Raw genomic sequence first — 22217 nt, forward strand, 5'->3', positions numbered from 1 at the left:
TAGCTACTGAAGACATAGAAAAGAAAACTCTTCTTACCAAAGTTGTGAGTATAGTAAAATATTTCAATAGCAGAAATTGATATGATTTTACCAGTAGAAATTATATTAAAAAGGCATTACAATGCACTTTGCTGCTGCATCCTAAGGACTGTGAGACATTTCCATCTAACTCATAGCTGAAGCCTTATATATCATCTCCTTAATTAGAATATGAGCTTCTTGAGAACAAAGATAGTCACACTTTTCCACTGGTATCCCCTGTACTTAATACAGTGCATTGTATTTCGTAAACACTTAACAAGTATTTTTTTTCATTCAATGATTGATTTCTCTCATTTGTGAAATGAAGGGGTTGGAATGAGGCAGATTTTGAGGTATTGCCCAGTTCTTCATTTGCGGCATTATATATAAACGCCACACAAAAAAACTTGATTTCAAATCATGACTTTGTTACTTACTGCCTGTGTTACTTTGGTCTAGTCTTTTCACCCTAGATTTCCCATAGCTAAAATAAGAGGGGTTGAAATGAGTCCTAAGATTCCTTTCAGTTCAAGCCCTAAGATCATGTGACACACTAAGGCATTAAAAATCACAATTATTACTGTCTTGCTCCAAAAATTGCTATTAATACAACTATGAGATTTGTTCAGGTTCTAAGTTCATATTTTCCATTTTATATTTGAATTAAGAGCATAACTACATACTACTAGTTTGGTCTAGAACATGACTTTTATTCAATAAATTGGGGCCTCTGGCACAAGGTATGTGAGAAACATGAGAAGTAGGATTGATTGCCTAATGGGACTCTAGCGTCTTTCAATATCACTGTTGCCAGCATTCCAGTTTCACTTAATGGTGAAACACTGTGTTTGGAATAAGCAACATTATACTCTTTTATCACTGCAAAAAAGAAAGCACCACAAGCTCTTAAATGAAACTCCTATGCATTGTGATAGTTGCTACTTATTGCTAGAGACACAGCATAGAAAAGTTAGAAACATATTTTAAAAGGTTATATTTGTATGTTTATTCTGTTTTTTTATTTCTTTTATTTTGGTGTCTAAATCTCTGAAATTATTGCAAGATGGCCTTCATAAATTAGTAAAAAGGGCCAATTCAATGTCAATAAGCAAATGTTTGTTCAGCAGAGTGTTTATCATTTTTGGGCAAAGAATATTGGAAAGATAAAAAAAATTGACTACTTCAGACATCATTTTACTAATTTAGAAAACACTGTGCAAGGAACTTCACTCCACAAATAAAGATCTGCAACTCTTGTCATTTGTCATCTTTGAAAGTTGCTTCAGGTAAAGGGGGGTTGAGTGACTTTAAGATCACACAATCTATAAGGTTATATCAGAGGCAACATTTGAACCTGTCTTCCTGTCTCTGAGATCACCTCTCTATACATTATATAATGCTACAACTCAAAAAAAATATACCAAAAAAGATCAAATTAGAATGTTTTCCAATGAGATTAAGAATTATGTGATTTACTGGGCACTCAGAAGTTCTTAATAAGAGTATCTATTGAAAGATAAGTTGTTTGCAAGACCAATGTAAATGATACACACACACACACACACACACACACACATGTGTGTATATAAATGCATACATATATGTATAAATATGTCTGTGTCTGTGTATAACCTAATACTATATATTGATTTGTTTAAAACTGCATGTTTGCTTAGAAATTTGACCCTAAAGAGTCTTCTATGATGGAATCATTTGGCTATGTGTTTTAGCTAAAGGTAATAAGATTGACAAAGTTTGTAAGACAATTATACAAAGTAATGGGGCTAAAGCAGATTTAAGATGGTGGAGTGAAAGGTATTAATTTGGCCAAATCTACCCAAATTCTTTTTAACAATAATATAAAAAATTTGCCAAACCAAAAAATTGCCAAAAAATTTATGTGGGAAAGCCAAGAATAGTCATACTGAATCTGGATTTTATCCAGACCAGGGCAGGTTACAAAGATAGACATAGAGGTCCATGGATACTGGGGTGGGGAATTAGCAATCAGAATCCAACAGTGGGTTGTTTACAAGAGACACATTATAATCAGAAAGATATACACAGAGTTAAACTAAGGGGCTAGAGGAGCATCTATTGTGGGTCAGCTGAAGTAAAAAAAGGTAGGGCTAGAAATCACAACCTCAGAAAAAGCAAAAAACAAAAAATAGACACAATTAACAGATAATCAGGGAAACTACATTTTGCAAAAAAGAAAAAAGGTACTATAGATAATTAATTATTATCAGTTCTACAGATGTATACAACAAATGGCATAGCATACTAATTGTTGAAGGGATCGTTAAATGAGTTACAGGAAAAAGTAGACAGTAAAACTATGCTAGTGGGAAACTTCCATTTACTCTTAATTTACTCTTCTCAGAACAAGATGAATCTAAACATAAAACAAAGAAGAAAGATGTTAAGGAGATTGTGTTAAAATTTGATTTTGTTCTGATTCCCCTGACCACCATCCCCTTCTTCTAGTTCGCATAGTAAGTAAATTTATAAGTAGCCAGTTTAAAGGGACAATAGCAGGAAGTAAGATCACAAAGGAGAACCTGGAAGTCATACACAAACCATCATAAAGATCAAAGGAACAGACTTATATGTTAGCCAAGATTCACATCCTTGTAATATGTAGTGAATCAGCAGGAGCCATCTAGGTGCTGTTATCAGGTTCTAGTCCTATGATACATGAATTCCATTCAAATTCCAGACATCTACAGTTACAAACAAGCAGAATATCAAAAAGGTGCTGATAACTTTGAGTCAATATAATTAAAATCATTTTACCTAAGTTATACATGCACACATATGTATGTATATGTGTGTTTGTAAAATTATTCTATACATACTTCTAATTATCAGTTCTTTCTCTGGATGCAGATAACAGCTTTCTTCATATGTCCTTTATACTGGATTTGGTTATTTATAATAGAAAAAATTACTTATTTGCTCAAAGTCATTCTTAAAACAATATTGCTGTTACTGTACACAATGTTTTCTTTGTTCTGTTCATTTCACTCTTCATTATTTCATGCAAGTCCTTCCATATTTTTCTAAAATCATTGAGCTCATCATTTCTCATAGCACAATAGTATTCCATCAAATCATATACCACAACTTGTTCAGCGTTCCCTAACTGATGGGCATCCCTGCAATTTTCAGTTCTTTTCTACCACAAAGAGAGCTACTATAAACATTTTAGAACATACTGGTTCTTTTCCTTTTCCCTAATAATCTTTGGAAATTGACCAAGTAGTGGTATTGTTGGGTTAAAAGGTACAGATATTTTAATAACTCTTTGGGAGTAATTCCAGATTGCTCTCCAAAATGGTTGGATCATTTCACAATTCCACCAACAACGAATTAGTGTCCCAATTTTTCCACATCCCTCCAACATTTGTCAATTTCCCCTTCTATCATTTTAGCCAATCTGGTAGGTGTAAAATGATACCTCGAGGTTGTTTTAATTTGCATTTTTTCTAATCAATAATGATTTAGAGCATTTTTTCATATGACTACAAATTGTTTTGATTTCTTCACCAAAAACTGCCTGTTTATGTTTTTTGACCATTTATAAATTGGGGAATTACTCATTTTCTTATAGATTTGACAAGTTCCTTATATATTTTTATAGCAGACTTTTATCTGATAAACTATCTATAATTTTCCCCTAATTTTAAGTTTTCCTTCTGATCTTGGCTACATGTGTTTTATTTGTACAAAAAACTTTTTCATTTCATGTAGTTGAAATTATCTATTTTACACCTAACTTTGCTCTCTGTCTTGTTTATTCATACTTTGTTTGTCTATCTATAAGTCCATGTTCTAATTTTCTTGTAAAATCTCTCTTTCTATCTAGGTCGTATATCCATTTTGACCTTATCTTGGTAAATGCTGTAAGATATTGGTCTATGCCTAGTTATGTTTACTCATTATTTTCCTTCTCAGCCTCTCTTTTCACTCTATGCCGGTTACCTTATCTTCTCTTTTTACCCTCTTATTCCTTATTTTACCCACTCCAATTATCCAACACAATTTCAAAGGAGTCATGATGACAAATGACATCTACCTTCAGAGAGAGAACTGATCAACTCTGAGTGCAGATTGAAGCATCTTTTTTTCACTTTCTTAATTTTTCTTGTTTTCTTTTGTTTTTTTCAACATGTCTAATATAAAATATGTTTTTCATGACCTCACATGTATAATATACTGCTTTTATTCTCATTGTTTGGGGCAGAGGCAGAAAGAAGGGAGACAATTTTGAATTCAATTTTTTAATGTGAATGTTAAAAATAAAAATACATAATAGGATAAAAATTAAAATTTAAAGAAAGAAATTAATATTGGATAATTTGAAGTTAAGTTGGGAATTGGAGACAGTAAGGAGCCTTAATCTTGAAGGCTGAAAGTTTCTTGTTAGGGAAGAATGTAAACACAAGGAAATTTGGCTCATTGAAGACTACATCATTCTCTTATTCCCTTGCACCTATAATGAGTCAGGAAAGAGTTTGTGAATGTCTCAAGAAAAGAACTTATTTTAGGTGATAATATGATTGTGTCAGTGTCAAGGAAGAAAAAAAAACTTACATGCCAAAACCTTTATCTTAGTAAATACTTTAATCTTCTTGGTTGTGTCATAGCCTCCCAAATCAGACTACCTACAGGTAACATGCAGAAAAAAAAAAGAGTCATTTTAGAGATGAAAACTCTGCAATTGCATTTAATCAGGTATTACTTGATCCTGGCGGAGGGCTTCATCCAAACCAAATGGGTATGTTCTGAAAAATCTATATATGGATATGTTATTTCCAACGATTTTCATGTTTGCATCTATCTTGAAGGGAGGTTCCCAGCAGCCATGAAGCAATCAAACAACTCTCTGTGGGAATGCGTATATCAATCAAATCCATCTTTAAGTATTTATTAAGCACTATGTATCACTAATTGTACATACATTATCCCCTCGATACCAGCTGATGGTAATAAAGTGAAGGAATAAAGATAACTGGCCAGGTATAATTTTTAGTAGTGTGGTAGAGGTTTGGGAAGTGATTGTCATCAAGGCATCTGAGGCTTAAAGCCTTCCCTCTCAGCTCTGCAGGTAGTTTTGGACTATTCTGATCCTTGAGCCTGGTGGTGAACTTTAGCCATGCATGGGAATATTTCAAAAGAAACACACAGGCTTCCACAGAGTATACTGAAAGGAAGGAACTGGAATTATGAAAGCTGAGCAGTTCTAGTGTTGCATTGCTAGAAAATTCCCTGCTCCATCAATGCCTGAGCTCAACTGAGCTTCAAAGGATTAGCAGCACAGAAGCATCAGGCAAATCAAGAAACTTGGAGCAGAACTGTATTGGAGCAGAGAAGCGAGAGGTTAAGGTGAGTCATCAGGATCCTGTTGGCTTCTTGAAGCAGGTAATTCAGACTGAGGCTGCCAGTCGCAATCACCTCTTCAAGGACCAAAGAAAAGTTCTCTTAAAATCTACTATTTCCTCTTCCTTTGTCTGTCAAGTTAAAAGCATTTTAATAGGTTCTGCTTGATTTTTCTAAGAATTTCTTGTATTTTTTCCTTCAGACATCTATCAGATATTATCTGGAAATACACATAATTTGAATTAAAGTAGAGGACCAAACAAACTTCTGCAAGAATACTAGGAATTTTCCTAACTGGAGCTCTAAACTTTTATCATTGTGTTAATAATTTTGCATCCAATAAATAAGATAAAAATAAACAAATAAAGTTTAAAAAATGAAAATAAAAATCCCCACAAAATAGCGGAAAGAAACCATATCAATCCAAGAGTTATATGTTGCCCCCTAGGCTAAAGGGCAAGCTAATTTTTATAATTGGATGTGGCTTATTAATTTTTTCCAGAAAAGGATGGGGGCAGTTACTTAAGAAAAGATCATACTCTGAACCTCATCTCAGGGGGGATACTGAAAAGGCCTAAGTGAAATTCAGCTCTGGTTCTTCCAGAGAGTCAGAGTGATTAGAAAGGATCTTGTACTTTCTACAATGCCACCCACTGATATTACATAAGACTCTAGTTTCCCAAACATTCTAAGCCCAGAGTATCTAGAGTGGCAATCTAGCAGCCTTTCTAAGAGAGGTAAACATGTGGCTCCTACTAAGTTTGTGAAGCCAAATTGCCAATCTACCCACTGATAAATACAGAGGCATGAAACTCATTTCACCTGTATTTCCATTATTGGTTGTCTAAAACGGCTTCCCAGATCACTACCCCCACTTTAATATTTAAATTGATATAATAAAATGATATAACAAATAAATATGATTTGTGCTCCTTTACATAGCGTGATACAGTGGCAAAGTACACAAAGCAAGTATTTGAAGTCAGAACACCTTGGATTAAAATCCTAGTTCTGCCACTTACTACCTAGGCAAGTCATTAAAACTCTCTGGGTATCAATTGTTCATATGTAAACTGAACACAGAATATATTAATTGTAATGTCAATTATAACTCTAATTCCAGTTCCTTTGATCTATGACTTCTGACTTTTAATTTCTGTCTAATCTTGGATAAATCACTTGGCCACAAAGTTTTTCTTTTCTTTTCTGTAAAAGAGGGTTAATAACTGCACTATCTTCCACATAGGTTTGTTGTGAGGATCGAAATATGATACGTTTTACTTGTCTATGCTTATTTATTATAAGGAGGTTTGGGGAGGAGAAAGAATTGCTAAGCAGTCCAGAAGTGGAAAAACAGTAATAAAAGTGTCAATGAAATAATAAAAATACATAAAAGATAACTGAAAAAAAAATTCAGAAAGGACCATAAACAAGCAATGGCATTTTGGTTTTCTATTGTTTTCTATTTTACAACTAGATAAAATTTAATGTGTAAGTAAAACTAAATAAAACAGATGTTCACATGGAATCTCTTTTCTGTTCTTTGTGTATCACGATGGTTGTGCTGCTTGATATTAAAGTCCATAATAAAAAATATTAAAGAGATAATTATTGAGAGTGTATTGGATTTGTTGATAGACCCTTAGGTTAGTGTGAAGCTAAAGAGCATTTTGTGGCTTGTAGTTTTTTGACTTCTCTTCCAAGCCAAAAATATCCACAAGGAAAATAACAGAAAAAAAGACAGTGACAGGAGGAGGCAAAGGAGGGAAAGACAGAGAGAAAGACAGAGACACAGACCAAGAGAGACAAGGAGAGAGAGGACTGAGACAAAGAGCCAGAGACAGAGAGATTTAGAAATGGAGAGAAAACAGAATGGGAACGGTTTGAATAGGGACAGAGCCCAGGCCAGTGACAGAAAGACACTCTCCTTTCACAGGGCATAGCAAACATTATTATATTGCTACATTTTGAGAATGTGGGCAATTCTAATAGGGTGGATGAATGTAGGGATTTCAATAATTTTGCTGTCATTATAGGGCATTGCAGCCATTGTTCTCCATTTAGGATGAGATCTGAGTGTTAAAATTAATATCATTATACATGATAAACATGTATACACATACATATGGAAAATATATATGCCTTGAAAACCTCATGTATGTGTCTCTATTCCCTTGACACTTCAAAAGTAGGTTCAATTTAAAGATTTTACCCAACTGTATTTTCCTTATTACATTCTACAATATATTAAGATAGTACAAGATCTTGGATTCTGACTAAAAATAAAAAATATTCATTGTCTATCTTAAGTATTTTATAACTCCGTTGCTAAAGGCATGACAGATAATCAGAAAGACCCATTGGTCTTGAAAATAGGTTTAAAAAAATGGACAGGCCTTGACAATGTATTTTACCAAATCCTCATGTTCAGGAGGAGGGCAAGTTAAATAACTGAAATCAGATTACTAATGACCCAGCTTAAGTCTTTAGGTAGTCTGGGAAAGGTGGGGAGTAGTTATTGGCAAGTCTACAGTCTACAAATCATATAATCTGAATATCTTTCCCTGTTGTTCCCTTTCAGCTTCCACAGTGTCTCTGTGTCTACAGTGTCCCCATGTCTACAGTGTCTTTATTACAATGTTAATTTGATATCATGAATCTTGGCATATTACAGTGATGGCTTTCTGTTAGCATGTCAGTTTTATCGTATGAATGAAGGTTGCTGTTCTCTTACCCTCTGGTTTCAGTGGACAAAACACAGTATTATTTTAACAATGTGTGACAGATTTCCTAGATGGAATTTATGGAACTTTTCCAAGGAAACCATCCTAAAACATTAAATATGCTGCCATGTTTGAGGTCATTACTGAGTAACCACCAGTATAAAAACATAAACAGTACTATTCCTAATGCATATGAAATAAATTATAGGAAAGTTAATGTCAGATTTTTATGAGAAAAATATGTATGTTAGTGAATTATCTTAATCCACATCTGCAAATTCCCTCAGTTACCTTCTTCCTAGAAGCAGAACGACAGACTGCAATTAAGGAATGAGAGAAGAGAAGAGCCCACCAACTACTTAATTAACTTCTCAAACAAACTAAATTTTCGCACTGATGCCAATAAAGGTTTGTCACTTATTCATAGCATAATGAAGTATCATTTGAGACTATAAGTATTAAATAATTTGGTTTTAGAGAAACTGCTGCCTCTTCCAGGAATTATTTTCAAAGAAGTAGGGAATTTTAAAATATAGTAGCATCCATGACTACCGTGGTATTAAGGGAAAACACATTTCAGATCAATGAAAGGAAGAACTGGGATGAAAATCTAGTCTTAGACTGTAGAACACCTGATAACAGTAGTGGAATAATTGCTCTGAATTGTTCCTATGACTCCTGATTCTAAACAGAGTATCTAATTCAATTTAGTTAATTCATCAGGTATCTATTAAGCACGTACTATGTAGCTATAGGGGCAGTGAGGTGCCCCACTAAATAAAGCTAAGGACCTAGGGTCAGGAAGACCTGAATTCAAATAGAATCTCAGACACTTATTGGCTGTGTGATGATGGGCAAATCGTTTAACCTCTGTCTGCCTCAATTCCTTCATCTCTATAATGGGGATAATAATAACATCTACTCCCTAGGGTTGTTGTAAGGATACAATTTGGAAAAATATTTGCAAAGTGCCTTGCAAACCTTAAAATGCTATATAAATACTAGCTATTATTCCCATTTTCAAGTCACAACACTAGGCACTGGGATACTGAGGCAAAAATGAAATCATTACTTCTCTCAAGGAACTTTCATTATTTCCAATTTCTTGACTCTTTATATTCCTTCTGAAGGGAGACTTACAAAATTTATTGACTGAACTTGTACATTTCTCTTACTTTGAACTTCCATTCTACGAAAAGAAAGGTTAAGTAGCAAGATCAGAGAAACCAAAAAGAGAGAAGAAGGGAGGCACAGAGATGGAAAAAGGGGAACCAGCACAATATTCCTCTAGTGGTTTTTAAAATTAAAACTGGAATTAGATGTTTTAAAAACCAAATCTGGCTCTAAAAGATTTGTCTTTGCATGTAAGTGAAGGAACCTCAAAAGTGATATAGTTTGAATAATAAGAGTAATGGATCTGAAGCCAGAGGACCAAGGCTCTATACCTGGCCTCACAAATGACTATATTGTAAATGACATATTTGGATTTCCTTAATCAAATTATTTAATCTTTCTGTGTCTCAATTTCTTCATCTGTAGAATTAAGGAGTTGGAGTACATGACCTCTAAGGTTCATTCCATTTCCAAATGCAGGATTCTAGGAACCTAAATTGTCCTCTAGCTTTGCTCAAAGACTTTCAGTGTTGGGAAAATTGATACATCTTGACTAATGATGAAGTGTGCTACCTACCTATCTACTGACAAGGAAGTGATGGACCCAAGATGAAGAACAAGACATTTTCAGACATGGCCAATGTAGGATTTTTTTTTTTTGCTTGATTTTGCGTATTTGTTACAAGAGATTTTTTTTTACCCCAATGAGTAGAGGAGGTTTGAGAGTGGGATGATCAAGATAGGGTAAGAAAGAGTATATATTAAAAAAAAAAGAAAGGCAATGAAAAGATAGCCAATGAAGTATCATTTTGTAATACACTGGAGAGAACAGAAAGAAATCTAGACAATAAGGAGAGCTTTGAAAGTCACATATTGAAGTACATGTGTAAAAACAAGCTGTACATAATAAATATATACAGTTTGTGCACAAACCTCTTCTGTTATACTACATATTAGACATTTTCATTTTGTTTGGTATTAAGTTCAGAAAAAAATTAGCTCTTGAAGAAGTCCATTCCATTTTTAAATCAGTCACATTATTAATATACCAACATATTTTCTCCATCTTCTAATATACCAGTTTTGGGTTTTACCTCTGAGGCCAAAAATAATAAATTTAACTGAACATCTTCATTAAAACCCTTCAAATATTTGAAAACTACAGATAAATTCTTTCATATTGGTTGCCTTCATCATGATATGCTCCATTTTGTCAATGTCCTATGGAAGATATGTTGTACAGAAGTGGACAAAATAATCTATTCTCCTGAAATCTCTTTCACCTGACTGATTTTTTTTTCCTGTTGTCTAATTCCTGTAATACTGCTGAATTCAGTAGTTGTTTATTTCATCTGACATGATGAGCTGTTTTAGTGCAGGGGTATTTGATGAGATTTTGTTGTTGTTGTTCTTAAGGCTTTTGGCAGTCTGTGGAAGTCTATGGACTCCTCAGAATAATGTTTTGCTTTGTTTTGTTTTACTTTGGAAGTTTTTACACAGTTTATTTATGCTCTGATGAAAAATTATCTTCATGGATAAACATCATTCATAGTGCCTTTTATTCCTTCTGTTGTGAAATCTCCAGCTCACTTTTTGCGAGCACCGACATTTGCCTTTCCGTACCCCTGATTTTCTTCGCTCTGTTCTTGAGTTCCTGTCGCTGCTTTCTTCATGTCTTTTTCTTCTCATACAGGCTATGCCTTGCAAGTCTGTGCTTTGGTTTATTTTTCTTCGTATAGTCAAGGGAATCATAAATCATGACAAAGTCCATTGTTTTGCCACCACCAAAGTGTGTCAAGACAAAAATGATGTCTGGAGTTGTCTTGGACATCTCGGCCAGTTTTTCTCGAATTTGAGTCTTGGGCACTGTGGCCTTTCCAGGATGAAGGACATCTATAACCATCTGTTTATGCTGAAGAGGTCTGTTTGTCATGAACTTCCTGGTTCTGATGGTTACAGTGTCATTCATGGTGGCAGCTGGCTCCTTGAGCAACAGGAGAGGGAAAGCAGAATAACGTTTTTAAATACATAAAAAAATTCATAAGATTACAAAAGATAAATGATATTGAACTGATACTTATAAAAATTAATTCCATATACTCATGTAAAAACTCTTATTTAGTGCCTACCCTACACATAGTAGGTCCTTGTTGAATTGAATTTTAGCAGAAAGCTAAGTTTAAATTGTAAAGCCAATAGGACCATCCGGCTATAAATATACCCAAACAAACTCATATGAATGGGTCTATCTCTACAAAGAAGGCTCCTACAATGTAGGAAAACAACTTTTTTTTCTTTTCTTTATCCTTTCTTGTCTTCTTTTATTTTATTCTACCATCCATAAAAAAGACAATGAAGCCAAGGGAAAGAATAAGAAAAAATGAAACATAAGTAAAATTAGAAGTATAACGCCCCCAGGTAAATTCAGTCCTCTGCTTTGTCAGTTTGCAATGGCCTTAGACTAATTTATTTGCTGCTTCACTTGTTTCCAGATTTCCCTTTATTATCTATCACAATGACAGTCACTCAGTCTCTTCTTTCTTCAACTGCAAATGAGAACACAATGAATAAATCATGCCTTTCTCCTTTGAAGTACTGACTTAATGTGGACTCAGCATTGGGCTTGGAACTGACTCCACCTGAAATATCTTAACACAGCACTTCTAAATGGCACTGCTGGCTCCAGAAATATACAGGCCACATTGATGATAGAATTTTTGTACAAAGGATCTTTGCAAAAGTATTCAATCCGACTTATGAATCTGGGGACACACTGTAACTGTTAAAGACAGTGTCATTTTGTTTGCTTGTTATGGGATTTGTCTTCACTTTATAGGTTTGGGTTTACATGACTTCATAAAGGTCTTTTTAGCTTTGCCTGCAATTAAGGTAGAGTTCCATCACATGCGGTGTCTCAGTGTGAGAAAAAAAAACTATTATAAAAACAATGAAGAAATGGTTGATCTGTTCTGGTGTGTCAAACTAGGTTATTCTTGGAAAACTAAGTTAGAAACATCTTTCAACAGCAATAAAATTTACTGACAATAAAATTTTCCCAGCAGATGAAAAGGTGAGGAAACAGTCCCCAAATTTTTATTTAAAAAATCTTATGTACACAGTAACAGCAACATTGTACAATGACCAAATTTGATAGACTTAACTCTTCTCAGCAATACAATTGATCCAAGACAATTCCAAAAGACTTATGATGGAAAATACTATCCACATCCAGAGAAAGAACTATGAAGTCTAAATGCAGACTGAAGCATACTATTTCTCTCTTTTTTTCTTTCTCATGGTTTTTCCCCTTTGTTCTGATTCTTCTTTCACAACATGGCTAATGTGGAAATATGTGTAATATTACAGGCATAACCTATATCAAATTGCATGCCATCTTGGAGAGGGGAGAGAGGAGGGAAGGGAAAATTTAAAATTCAACATCTTATAAAAATGAATGCTGAAAGCTAAAAATAAATTAATTTTTAAAATCTTATCACAATTCTTAGTATATTAAAGTTAGAATAAGAACCACACAGATCATCTCCACAGTATAACAGTGCATTTGTAAGACTTTTTTTACTTTTTTTTTAAGAACCAGGAGCACAGCCTTTAATAATTACCTCCCCCACTGTCCACCCCTCAAAAATAAGCATTTATCTACTTCATCTGGAACTAGAAGTCCCAAAGTTTTTGAAACACAACTTGAACTTCTGGTCTTTGAGTTTCCATTTCCTTCACCTGTGATAGTCTCAACTCAAACAGGTGATAATACCTTTGCTCCTCAAATCTCAGAAAACACTTTATTTACAACTTTATCTAATACCTTAGTATTCTATAATGCATATTAGAGTTATCTGTGTTATTATCTTATTACCCCACAAGATCATAAATGCCATAAGAGTAGGAATCTCTTGTGATCTAAGCTTCCTATCTTCTCCAAAGCCTAGCATACAACTATATGCATAGTAAGTTCTTAATAAATGTTTCTTGTATTGTTGTTGTATTGTACTTATAAAAACTTACAACCATATCCTCAAAGTTCCTTCAAACTTCCAATCTCTCCAAGTATCTAATTACAAAATATATACTTGTTAACAATAAAATTAACACTCATTATTATTTGATATTTATTTACATTTTTCAAGTAGATTTTTAAGCTAGCCTGGGGCCTTCTGTTTACTTCCTTTCCCTATAGTATTGTTCATAACATTATATGCTTTATAAAAGCAACTTTTACATCTAAATTTAATAGGAGTACAGGATTTGAAATTAAGAAATGAGGGTTCTAATCCTGGCTCTACTACATACTACCTAAGTGGCTTTAAATAAGTCACTTCAGATGGAGACAGATGGCAGAGTAGAGGCAGCAATCCAAATGAACTCTCCCAACATTCTCCTCAAAACAACTTTAAAATAACACCTCAAATCAAATATTGGAGCAGCAGAACCAGCAAAAGGCCAAAGTGAGATACTTTCCAGCCTAAGACAATTTAGGAGGTCATCAAGAGGGGTCTGTGACACCATTGTGGGGACTAACACAGAGCACATGTGGTGACAACACCAGCAGTGGGTCTTGGAGGCTACCTTGACAATGGCTGGAGCAGCTTTGGAAGCTCTCAGCCTGGGAGATGGTAAGGGGGTTGGACAACTCATCACAGAGAGATTATAGAGGACCTTTTGCTAGTACTGGGTGCAGAACCTGGCATTGTTTGGCAGCTCTATTGTACATATATAGTTCTGGGTCCCAGTTTTGGGGCTGAAAGGAGCACTTGTGTTTGGTCACAGGGAGTAGGGGCCCTGGTCACAGTTACAGGGTGGAGCTAGCACTTGCAGCTGCAGAAGAGCAGGGGCCTTAATCACAGTTCCAAGGCATAAAGACTAGCACCTGCATTTTCAGTTATAAGGCCAAGGGGAACAAAATCATTAACAGCTGGAAACAAGTAGGGGCCTTTCTTGAGCAGTGACCACAACTCTATCCAGATCACACCACCTTGGAAGCAAAAACTTGCAGACCTCTAAAATGAGCTCCGAAAACAGTAGCATGGAAAAGCCTGAAGCTTTTAGAGAGTGCCTTCTTATCCCCAGGTGAGTACAGCCCAACTTTAACATAATGTTCCAAGTCAAGAAATAGGTTGGAAAAATGACTAAACAACAATAAAAGAATTTAACCATAAAAAGCTACTATGGTGGCAAGAAAGGTTAAGACACAGTCAGAAGAAGACAACAACATGAAAACAGCAACAAGCAAAACCTCAAAGAAAAAAATTTAATTGGACATAAGCCCAACAAGAATTATGGGAATCATTAAAGAGAAAAGTGGCAGAGGAAAAATTCAAAAAAGAAATGAAAGCAATAAAAGAAAATTATAAAAAAAAAGAATTCACAGCTTGGTAAGAGTCACACACAAAAAACCCTAATAACCTAAAATACAGAATTGAACTAATGGTAAAGGAGGCACAAAAATTCACTGATGGAAAGCATTCCTTAAAAAGTAAAATGGGGGCCAAGATGGCAGAGGGAAAGCAGGGACTGTCTTGAGCTCTCTCCCAAAGCCCTCCAAATACCTAAAAAAAATGGCTCTAAACAAATCCTAAAGCAGCAGGACCTACAAAAAGAGAGAGTGAAACAAATTTCCAGCCAAAGACAGCCTGGATGGTTGATCAGAAAGGTTTATCGTGCCGGGCGGGAGAGGAGTGCAGTTCGGTGTGGGCATGCAGGCCTCAGCGAACCTGGAGCAGGCCTCAGAGGACTGAATTGTGGGCAGCTGTGGTGGTTTCCAGACTTCATAACCCCTGAATGCCAAAGACAACTTAGAAGGTCAGTGGGAAAAGTCTGTGACTGTGGTGAGAGAGGAGCTACATCTCAGCTGCAAGTCTTGAGTGTGGCCCGGGGGCCACGGCTTTTTCCTGAGCTTCTGGCCCACAGACTGAAGGGGAATTCAGTGGCTGTTCAGAGGGGGATTGCAGGGATCTCTTTGCCAGTGCTGAGGCAGGAATCTCTTGCTTTACCAGTGCTTGGATCTGGGTCACAGTTCTGAGGGGCAGTCCTGGGGTGAGGAGGAACACAGGTGCGGTGGAGCTTGTTGTGGCAGTGGAGAGAAAACACCTCGCTCCTTATCATACCACCTAGGAAGAACTGAAAAGTTACAGGTCCCCAGAAGTACCTCTGAAAACAGCTGTACAAACCCCCAAAGCTTGGGACAGTACACTCTTCACATTGGAAGCAGACTTTTACCTTAACAAAGAGTTTAAAACTCAATCATGAGTAAGTAGCACAAAAAGAGTCAGACTATATTATCTTCCTTTGGTGACAAAGAAGATCAAAACATACAACCAGAAGAAGACAACAAAGCCAAAGCTCCTATATCCAAAGATTCCAAGAAAAATATGAATCAGTCCCAGGTGTTGGAAGAGCTCAAAAGGGATTTTGAGAAGCAAGTAAGAGAAGTAGAGGAAAAACTGGGAAGAAAAATGAGAGTGATGCAAGAAAATCATGAAAAACAAGTCAACAGCTTGCTAAAGGAGACCCAAAAAAATACTGAAGAAAATAACACCTTAAAAAATAGCCTAATCCAAATAGCAAAAGAGGTCCAAAAAGCCAATGAGGAGAAGAATGCCCTAAAAAGCAAAATTGGCCAAATGGAAAAGGAAGTCCAAAAGCTTACTGAAGAAAATACTTCCTTAAAAATTAGAATAGAGCAATTGGAAGCTAGTGACTTTATGAGAAATCAAGACACTGTAAAACAAATCCAAAAGAATGAAAAATTAGAAAGCAATGTGAAATATCTCATTGGAAAAACAACTGACCTGGAAAATAGACCCAAGAGAGAGAATTTGAAAATTATTGGACTATCTGAAAGCCATGATCAGAAAAAGAGCATAGACATCATTTTTCAAGAAATTATCAAGGAAAACTGCCCTGGTATTTGAGAACCAGAGGGCAAAATAGAAATTGAAAGAATCCACTGATCTTCTCCTGAAAGAGATCCCCAAAGGAAAACTCCTAGGAACATTGTAGTCAAATTCCAGAGTTCCCAGGTCAAGGAGAAAATATTACAAGCAGCCAGAAAGAAACAATTCAAGTATTGTGGAAACACAATCAGGATAACACAAGACTTACCAGCTTCTACATTAAGGGACCTCAGGGCATGGAATATAATATTCTGGAGAGCAAAGGAGATAGGATTACAACCAAGAATCACCTACCCAGCAAAACTGAGTATAATTCTGCAGGGGGAAAAATGATCATTCAGTGAAATAGAGGACTTTCAAGCTTTCTTGATGAAAAGACCAGAGTTGAATAGAAAAATTGATTTTCAAATACAAGACTCAGGTGGAACATGATGAGGTAAACAGGAAAGAGAAAATCATAAAAGATTTATTAAGGTTGAACTGTTTACATTCCTGCATGGAAAGATGATATTTCTAACTCATGAGACCTTTGGCAGTATTAGGGCAGTTGGAGGGGAAAAAATTATATGTATGTATATATAGATATAGGTAGATGGATAGAGGGCACAGGGTGAGTTGATAATGAAGGGGTCATATCTGGAGAATAAAATGAAGGGGTGAGAGAGGAATACACTAGAAGAAGGAGAAAGGGAGAGGTATAATGGGGTAAATTATCCCACAAAAAAAAACAGAAAAGAAAAGGCTCTTACAGTGGAGGGGAAATGGGGAAAGGTGAGAGGGAATGAGTGAATCTTCTTCTCATAGGATTTGACTTAAGGAGGGAATAACATACACACTCAATTGGGTGTGGAAATCTTTCTTACCCTACAGGAAAATATGGGGGGAAGGGGACAAGAGAGTAGGGGAATGATAGAGAGGAGGGCAGATTGGGAAAGGGAGTAATCAGAAGCAAATACTTCTGAGGAGGGACAGGGTCAAAAGAAAGAATAGAATAAATGGGAAGTGGTGGGATAGGATTAAGGGAAATAGAGTTAGTTTTTCACAGCATGTCTACTATGGAAGTGTTTTGCATAACTGCACATATATAACCTGTATTTAGTTGCTTGCCTTATCAATCAGCGTGGGTGGGGAGGGAGGAAGGGAGAAAATTTGGAACCCAAAGTTTTAAAAACACATGGTCAAAAAAAAATGTTTTCACATGCAAGTGGGAAATAAGAAATACAGGAAATCGGGTACAGAAATCCATCCTGCCCTACAGGAAAATTGAAGGGGAAGGGGATAAGACAAGGGGAGTAGAGATAGAAGAGAAGGCAGACTAGGGGAAGGGGTATTCAGAATGTATGCCATCTTGGGGTGGGGGGAGGGGCGAGATGGGGTGAAAATCTGGAACTCAAAATCTTGTGGAAGAAAATGTTGAAAACAAAAAAAAATAAAAATTACCACAATTAAAAAAAACAGAAAAAATAATAAAAATAATAAAAAAATACCCTAACCCAAATGGCTAAAGAGGTCCAAAAAGCCAATGAGGAGAAGAATGCCCTAAAAAGCAAAATTGGCCAAATGGAAAAGGAAGTCCAAAAGCTTATTGAAGAAAATGCTTCCTTTTAAAAATCAGAATGGTGCAATTGGAAGCTAGTGACTTTATAAGAAATCAAGACACTGTAAAACAAAACCAAAAGAATGAAAAAATAGAAAACAATGTGAAATATCTCATTGGAAAAACAATTGACCGGTAAAATAGATACCGGAGAGAGAATTTAATAATTATTGGACTATCTGAAAGCCATGATCAAAAAAAGAGCCTAGACATCATCTTTCAAGGAATTATCAAGGAAAACTGCCCTGGTATTTGAGAACCAGAGGGCAAAATAAAAATGGAAAGAATCCACTGATCACCTCCTGAAAGAGATCACCAAAGGAAAACTCCTAGGAATATTTTAACCAAATTTCAGAGTTCGCAGGTCAAGGAGAAAATATTACAAGCAGCCAGAAAGAAACAATTCAAGTATTCTGGAAACACAATCAGGATAACACAAGATTCAGCTGCTTCTACATTAAGGGACTGCACGGCATGGAACATAATATTCTGGAGGGTAAAGGACATAGGATTACAAACAAGAATCACCTACCCAGCAAAACTGAATATAATCCTTCAGGGGGAAAATGGACATTCAGTGAAATAGAGGACCTTCAAACATTCTTGATGAAAAGACCAGAGCTGAACAGAAAATTTGACTTTCAGATACAAGACTCAAGAGAAACATGAAGAGGTAAACAGGAAAGAGAAATCATAAGAGACTTCTTAAGGTCGAACTGTTTACATTCCTGCATGGAAAAATGATATTTATAACTCATGAGACCTTTGTCAGTATTAGGGTAGTTGGAGGGAAAAAATTATAGGTATGTATATATATATATAGATATAGATGCAGATATAGATTCAGATAGATAGAGGGCACAGGATGAGTTGAAGATGAAGGAGTCATATCTGGAGAATAAAATCAAAGGGTGAGAGATGATTATACTGGGAGAAGGAGAAAGGGAGAGGTAGAATGGGGTAAATCATCTCACATAAAACAGACAAGAAAAGGCTTTTACAGTGGAGGGGAACTGGGGGGAAGGTAAGAGGGAATAAGTGAATCTTATTCTCATAGGATTTGGCTTAAGGAGAGAATAACATACACACTTAATTGGGTATGGAAATCTATCTTACCCTACAGAAAACAGGGGGGCCGGGTAAGGGGACAAGAGAGCAGGAGGATGATAGAGGGGAGGACAGATTGGGGGAGGGAGTAATCAGAAGCAAATACTTCTACAGAGGGACAGGGTCAAAAGAGAGAATAGAATAAATGGGGGGGGCAGGATATGATGAAGGGAAATATACTTAGTTTTTCACAACATGACTACTATGGAAGTGTTCTGCATGACTATACATGTATAATCTATATTGAGATGCTTGCCTTCTCAATGAGGGTGGGTGGGGAGGGACGAAGGGAGAAAATTTGAAACCCAAAATTTTAAAAACAAAAGTTAAAAAAAGTTTTCACATGCAACTGGAAAATAAGATATACAGGAAATAGGGTATAGAAATCTATCTTGCCCTACAGGAAAATTGAAGGGGATAAGAGAACGGGGGAGAGACAGAAGGGAGGGCAGATTAGAGGTATTCAGAATGCATGCCATCTTGGGGTGGGGAGAAGGATGAAATGGGGAGAAAATTTGGAACTCAAAATCTTGTGGAAGTGAATATTGAAAACTAAAAATAAATAAATTAATTTTAAAAAAAGAAATGTTTTCCATGATTTCACATGTGTAAAGGGTACCATTGTTCGCTTCTCAGCAGGTAGGGGAGGGAGAGAATTTGGAACTCAAATTAAAAAAAACTTAAAAATAAATGTCATTTCAGGTCTCTGGGTCTCTATTTCATCATTTGTAAAGTAAAAGACTTTGAACTAAGTAATCCCAAGCCATTATGATTGGAAGTTTTGAGATTTCTTCAACGTGTGGTTTTTACTTTCATGGGTAGTGGGGAGGGAAAGAGAGGCTTAAAATATTATGTCTTGACTAAAGTTACATGCTAGGGAAACCAGGCTTTATAAATCAGGTTTTGCTTGTATCCTCTGGGCCTAGAACACTGCCTGACATATTGTAGGTGTTTAATAAATGCATATTCATTCGTTGATCTTATCTACAAGTATAATAATATTTCTGTTACATCATATCTACTGCACTATTTGGTTTCTATGTTATTTCTGGATTTATTTAATATAAAATTATTATTTTTAAATGCTAAAATTGTAGTGGTGACATTTGAGAAGACTATCATTCCTAGTTCTTATTTCCTACCACATAAGGGTTGAAGTAAGTCAAAAGTAGAATTCTGCTATAAAATGGCTCATTGAGCAGATATCTATGTATGACAGGTCAAATATTCACCAAAACATGATAGCCTTTCCCCCCAACACAAGAATTATAAAGGAATTCAAATGCATTTGCAAATTGTTTTTTCATTATCATGATGTACAAATATACATATGTGTATATGTATCTATATATAATACACATTTATATCAAAATACATGTATATACACATTAATATATAGATAAACACAGGCATACATGTATGCATGTATTTATGTATATGTGTATACTAAAATTATAAAGGAGTTCATTTTAATATCATTTCCCTTATAATATATCTAGGTATATTTATATAACTTACAGTTCCTCACTGGTGTGAAAAAAAGACTTTTAATTTTCATTTCTTACTGGTTGAGTTTTATTGTTTAAAACATGTATGATCATGTCTTCTATTATTTCTCTCTGTTTGCTCCTGTTTTCCACATTACTCATTAACTGCCATTGGAAGATTAAGGTAACATGAAGTCTATTGCCCAATTGTGTAATTAAGTAAGGAGTTTACTAATACCAGGCATAATACTGACCTCTTTAGCATTTCATTAGACATCTCCCTCCTGCAGACTGTTATTTTTTTTGTCCATTGTTAATGGTCTTCTTGCTAGGCTTCATTTTATGATGGTGCACATTCTAAAGCATGCTGAACGCAGTTTGCAGACAAAATTTAAAACATAGGAGAGAATACGACAACAAAGAATCCCTAGCCTCCCTTCAATTGTTTGGTTTTAGTCTCCTTTCTGGTCCTAGTGAAATGAAATGACTTCATTATCGTGGGGTTTCTTGCACAAACTCCATCTAAAAAGGAGTCCATGAAAGACAAACAGAAGTAACAATGTGGAGACATTAAAGTTTTACACTACAAGGTGCAATGGCCAGAGAACACATGACACATGTTGTCCTGGTTCAGGACAAAATTGACTCCTGGCCCACAGATTTATGATCCCCACCCCCATGGGGATCTGACTGAAGAAGGGAATATGTTCACATCATTTTCGGTGTTTTCCTGCTCAGGTAGTTCACAGATGTTTTATTGCTCTTAACTTGCTAAAAAGTAATTTCAAAGAAAGCTCATATCAATATCTATTGTATTATAAGATACAAAGAGTAAATCTTAAAGGGATAAACGTCCTCCCCAATAAGTTGTGAATATTATATATCATATTATTCACTCAACAAAAAGTTGATTTCTAAAAGAGTAAAAACAGTATTAGCAAAAGAAAGTTCAGGAAATATGTCATGGAAAGAAGACTGATTATTTAAATTGTTAAAAGATGAAATTAATTCAGACTAATTCAACAGCATTTGTTAGGCATAGGTTGGATCCAAGGTGTAGCAAAAGCAAGATAGAGTAGAAGGAGTGTTCATATTGGAGTCAAAAAGCCCTAGATTTAAATCCTGTCTCTATCACTTACTAGTTAGCTATAGGACCCTTGGCATGTTATTTGAACACTGGGTCTCAGGCAAATCCATAGGATTTATCTCCTATGTCAGAATATGATTGCATTCTACTTTGATGTAGGAAATGCCTGACAGTGATGAAATCACAAATTCTTCACATATTCTAATATGGCCAGGGCATTATGGTAGGCACTGGAAAGAAAAAGGCAAAAGACAGTTATGAAATTCAGTTTCATACAATATTTTATCCTATTTTGTCCAAGTTATTAAACCTCCATATGATGGCTTGTTTTTCCCTTTCTCTGGTTTCTGTATTTTCTATGAAGACTTTAAGCTTGGAAGACCTTTTCCCTAGTCACATATCACCCATCATCCTTCTTATCCTTTAATGTAATGTTTCTCCCTAGTGTGGGAGAAAATAGGAACCACAATCATTTTGCAACATCTTGATGGACAAACAATGTAGAAATCCCCCCAGTCACCCAGTGGCTAAATATCAGAAAGCACCCCAATCCAGCAAAAATGTGATAAAGCAGATGGCAATATTCATTGTTGTAACAACTACTTGCTATTCTTGGATAAGAGATTCCATTGTTCTGTCTCAAAGAGATCAAGAGAATTAGGAATTTTCTTTTTCTTTTTTTCTCACAAATGTCCCAATCATATTATCTTCTGTTTGTGCCAAGACTCATAAATTCTCAGACTTTTGTCAGAAGTGATCTTAGTGGTTCTATGCCAGTCTAGTCCAATC

This window comes from Vombatus ursinus, unplaced genomic scaffold, assembly GCF_900497805.2.
Source record: "Vombatus ursinus unplaced genomic scaffold, bare-nosed wombat genome assembly UNPS02014820.1, whole genome shotgun sequence".
In the NCBI taxonomy this organism is placed as follows: Eukaryota; Metazoa; Chordata; class Mammalia; order Diprotodontia; family Vombatidae; genus Vombatus; species Vombatus ursinus.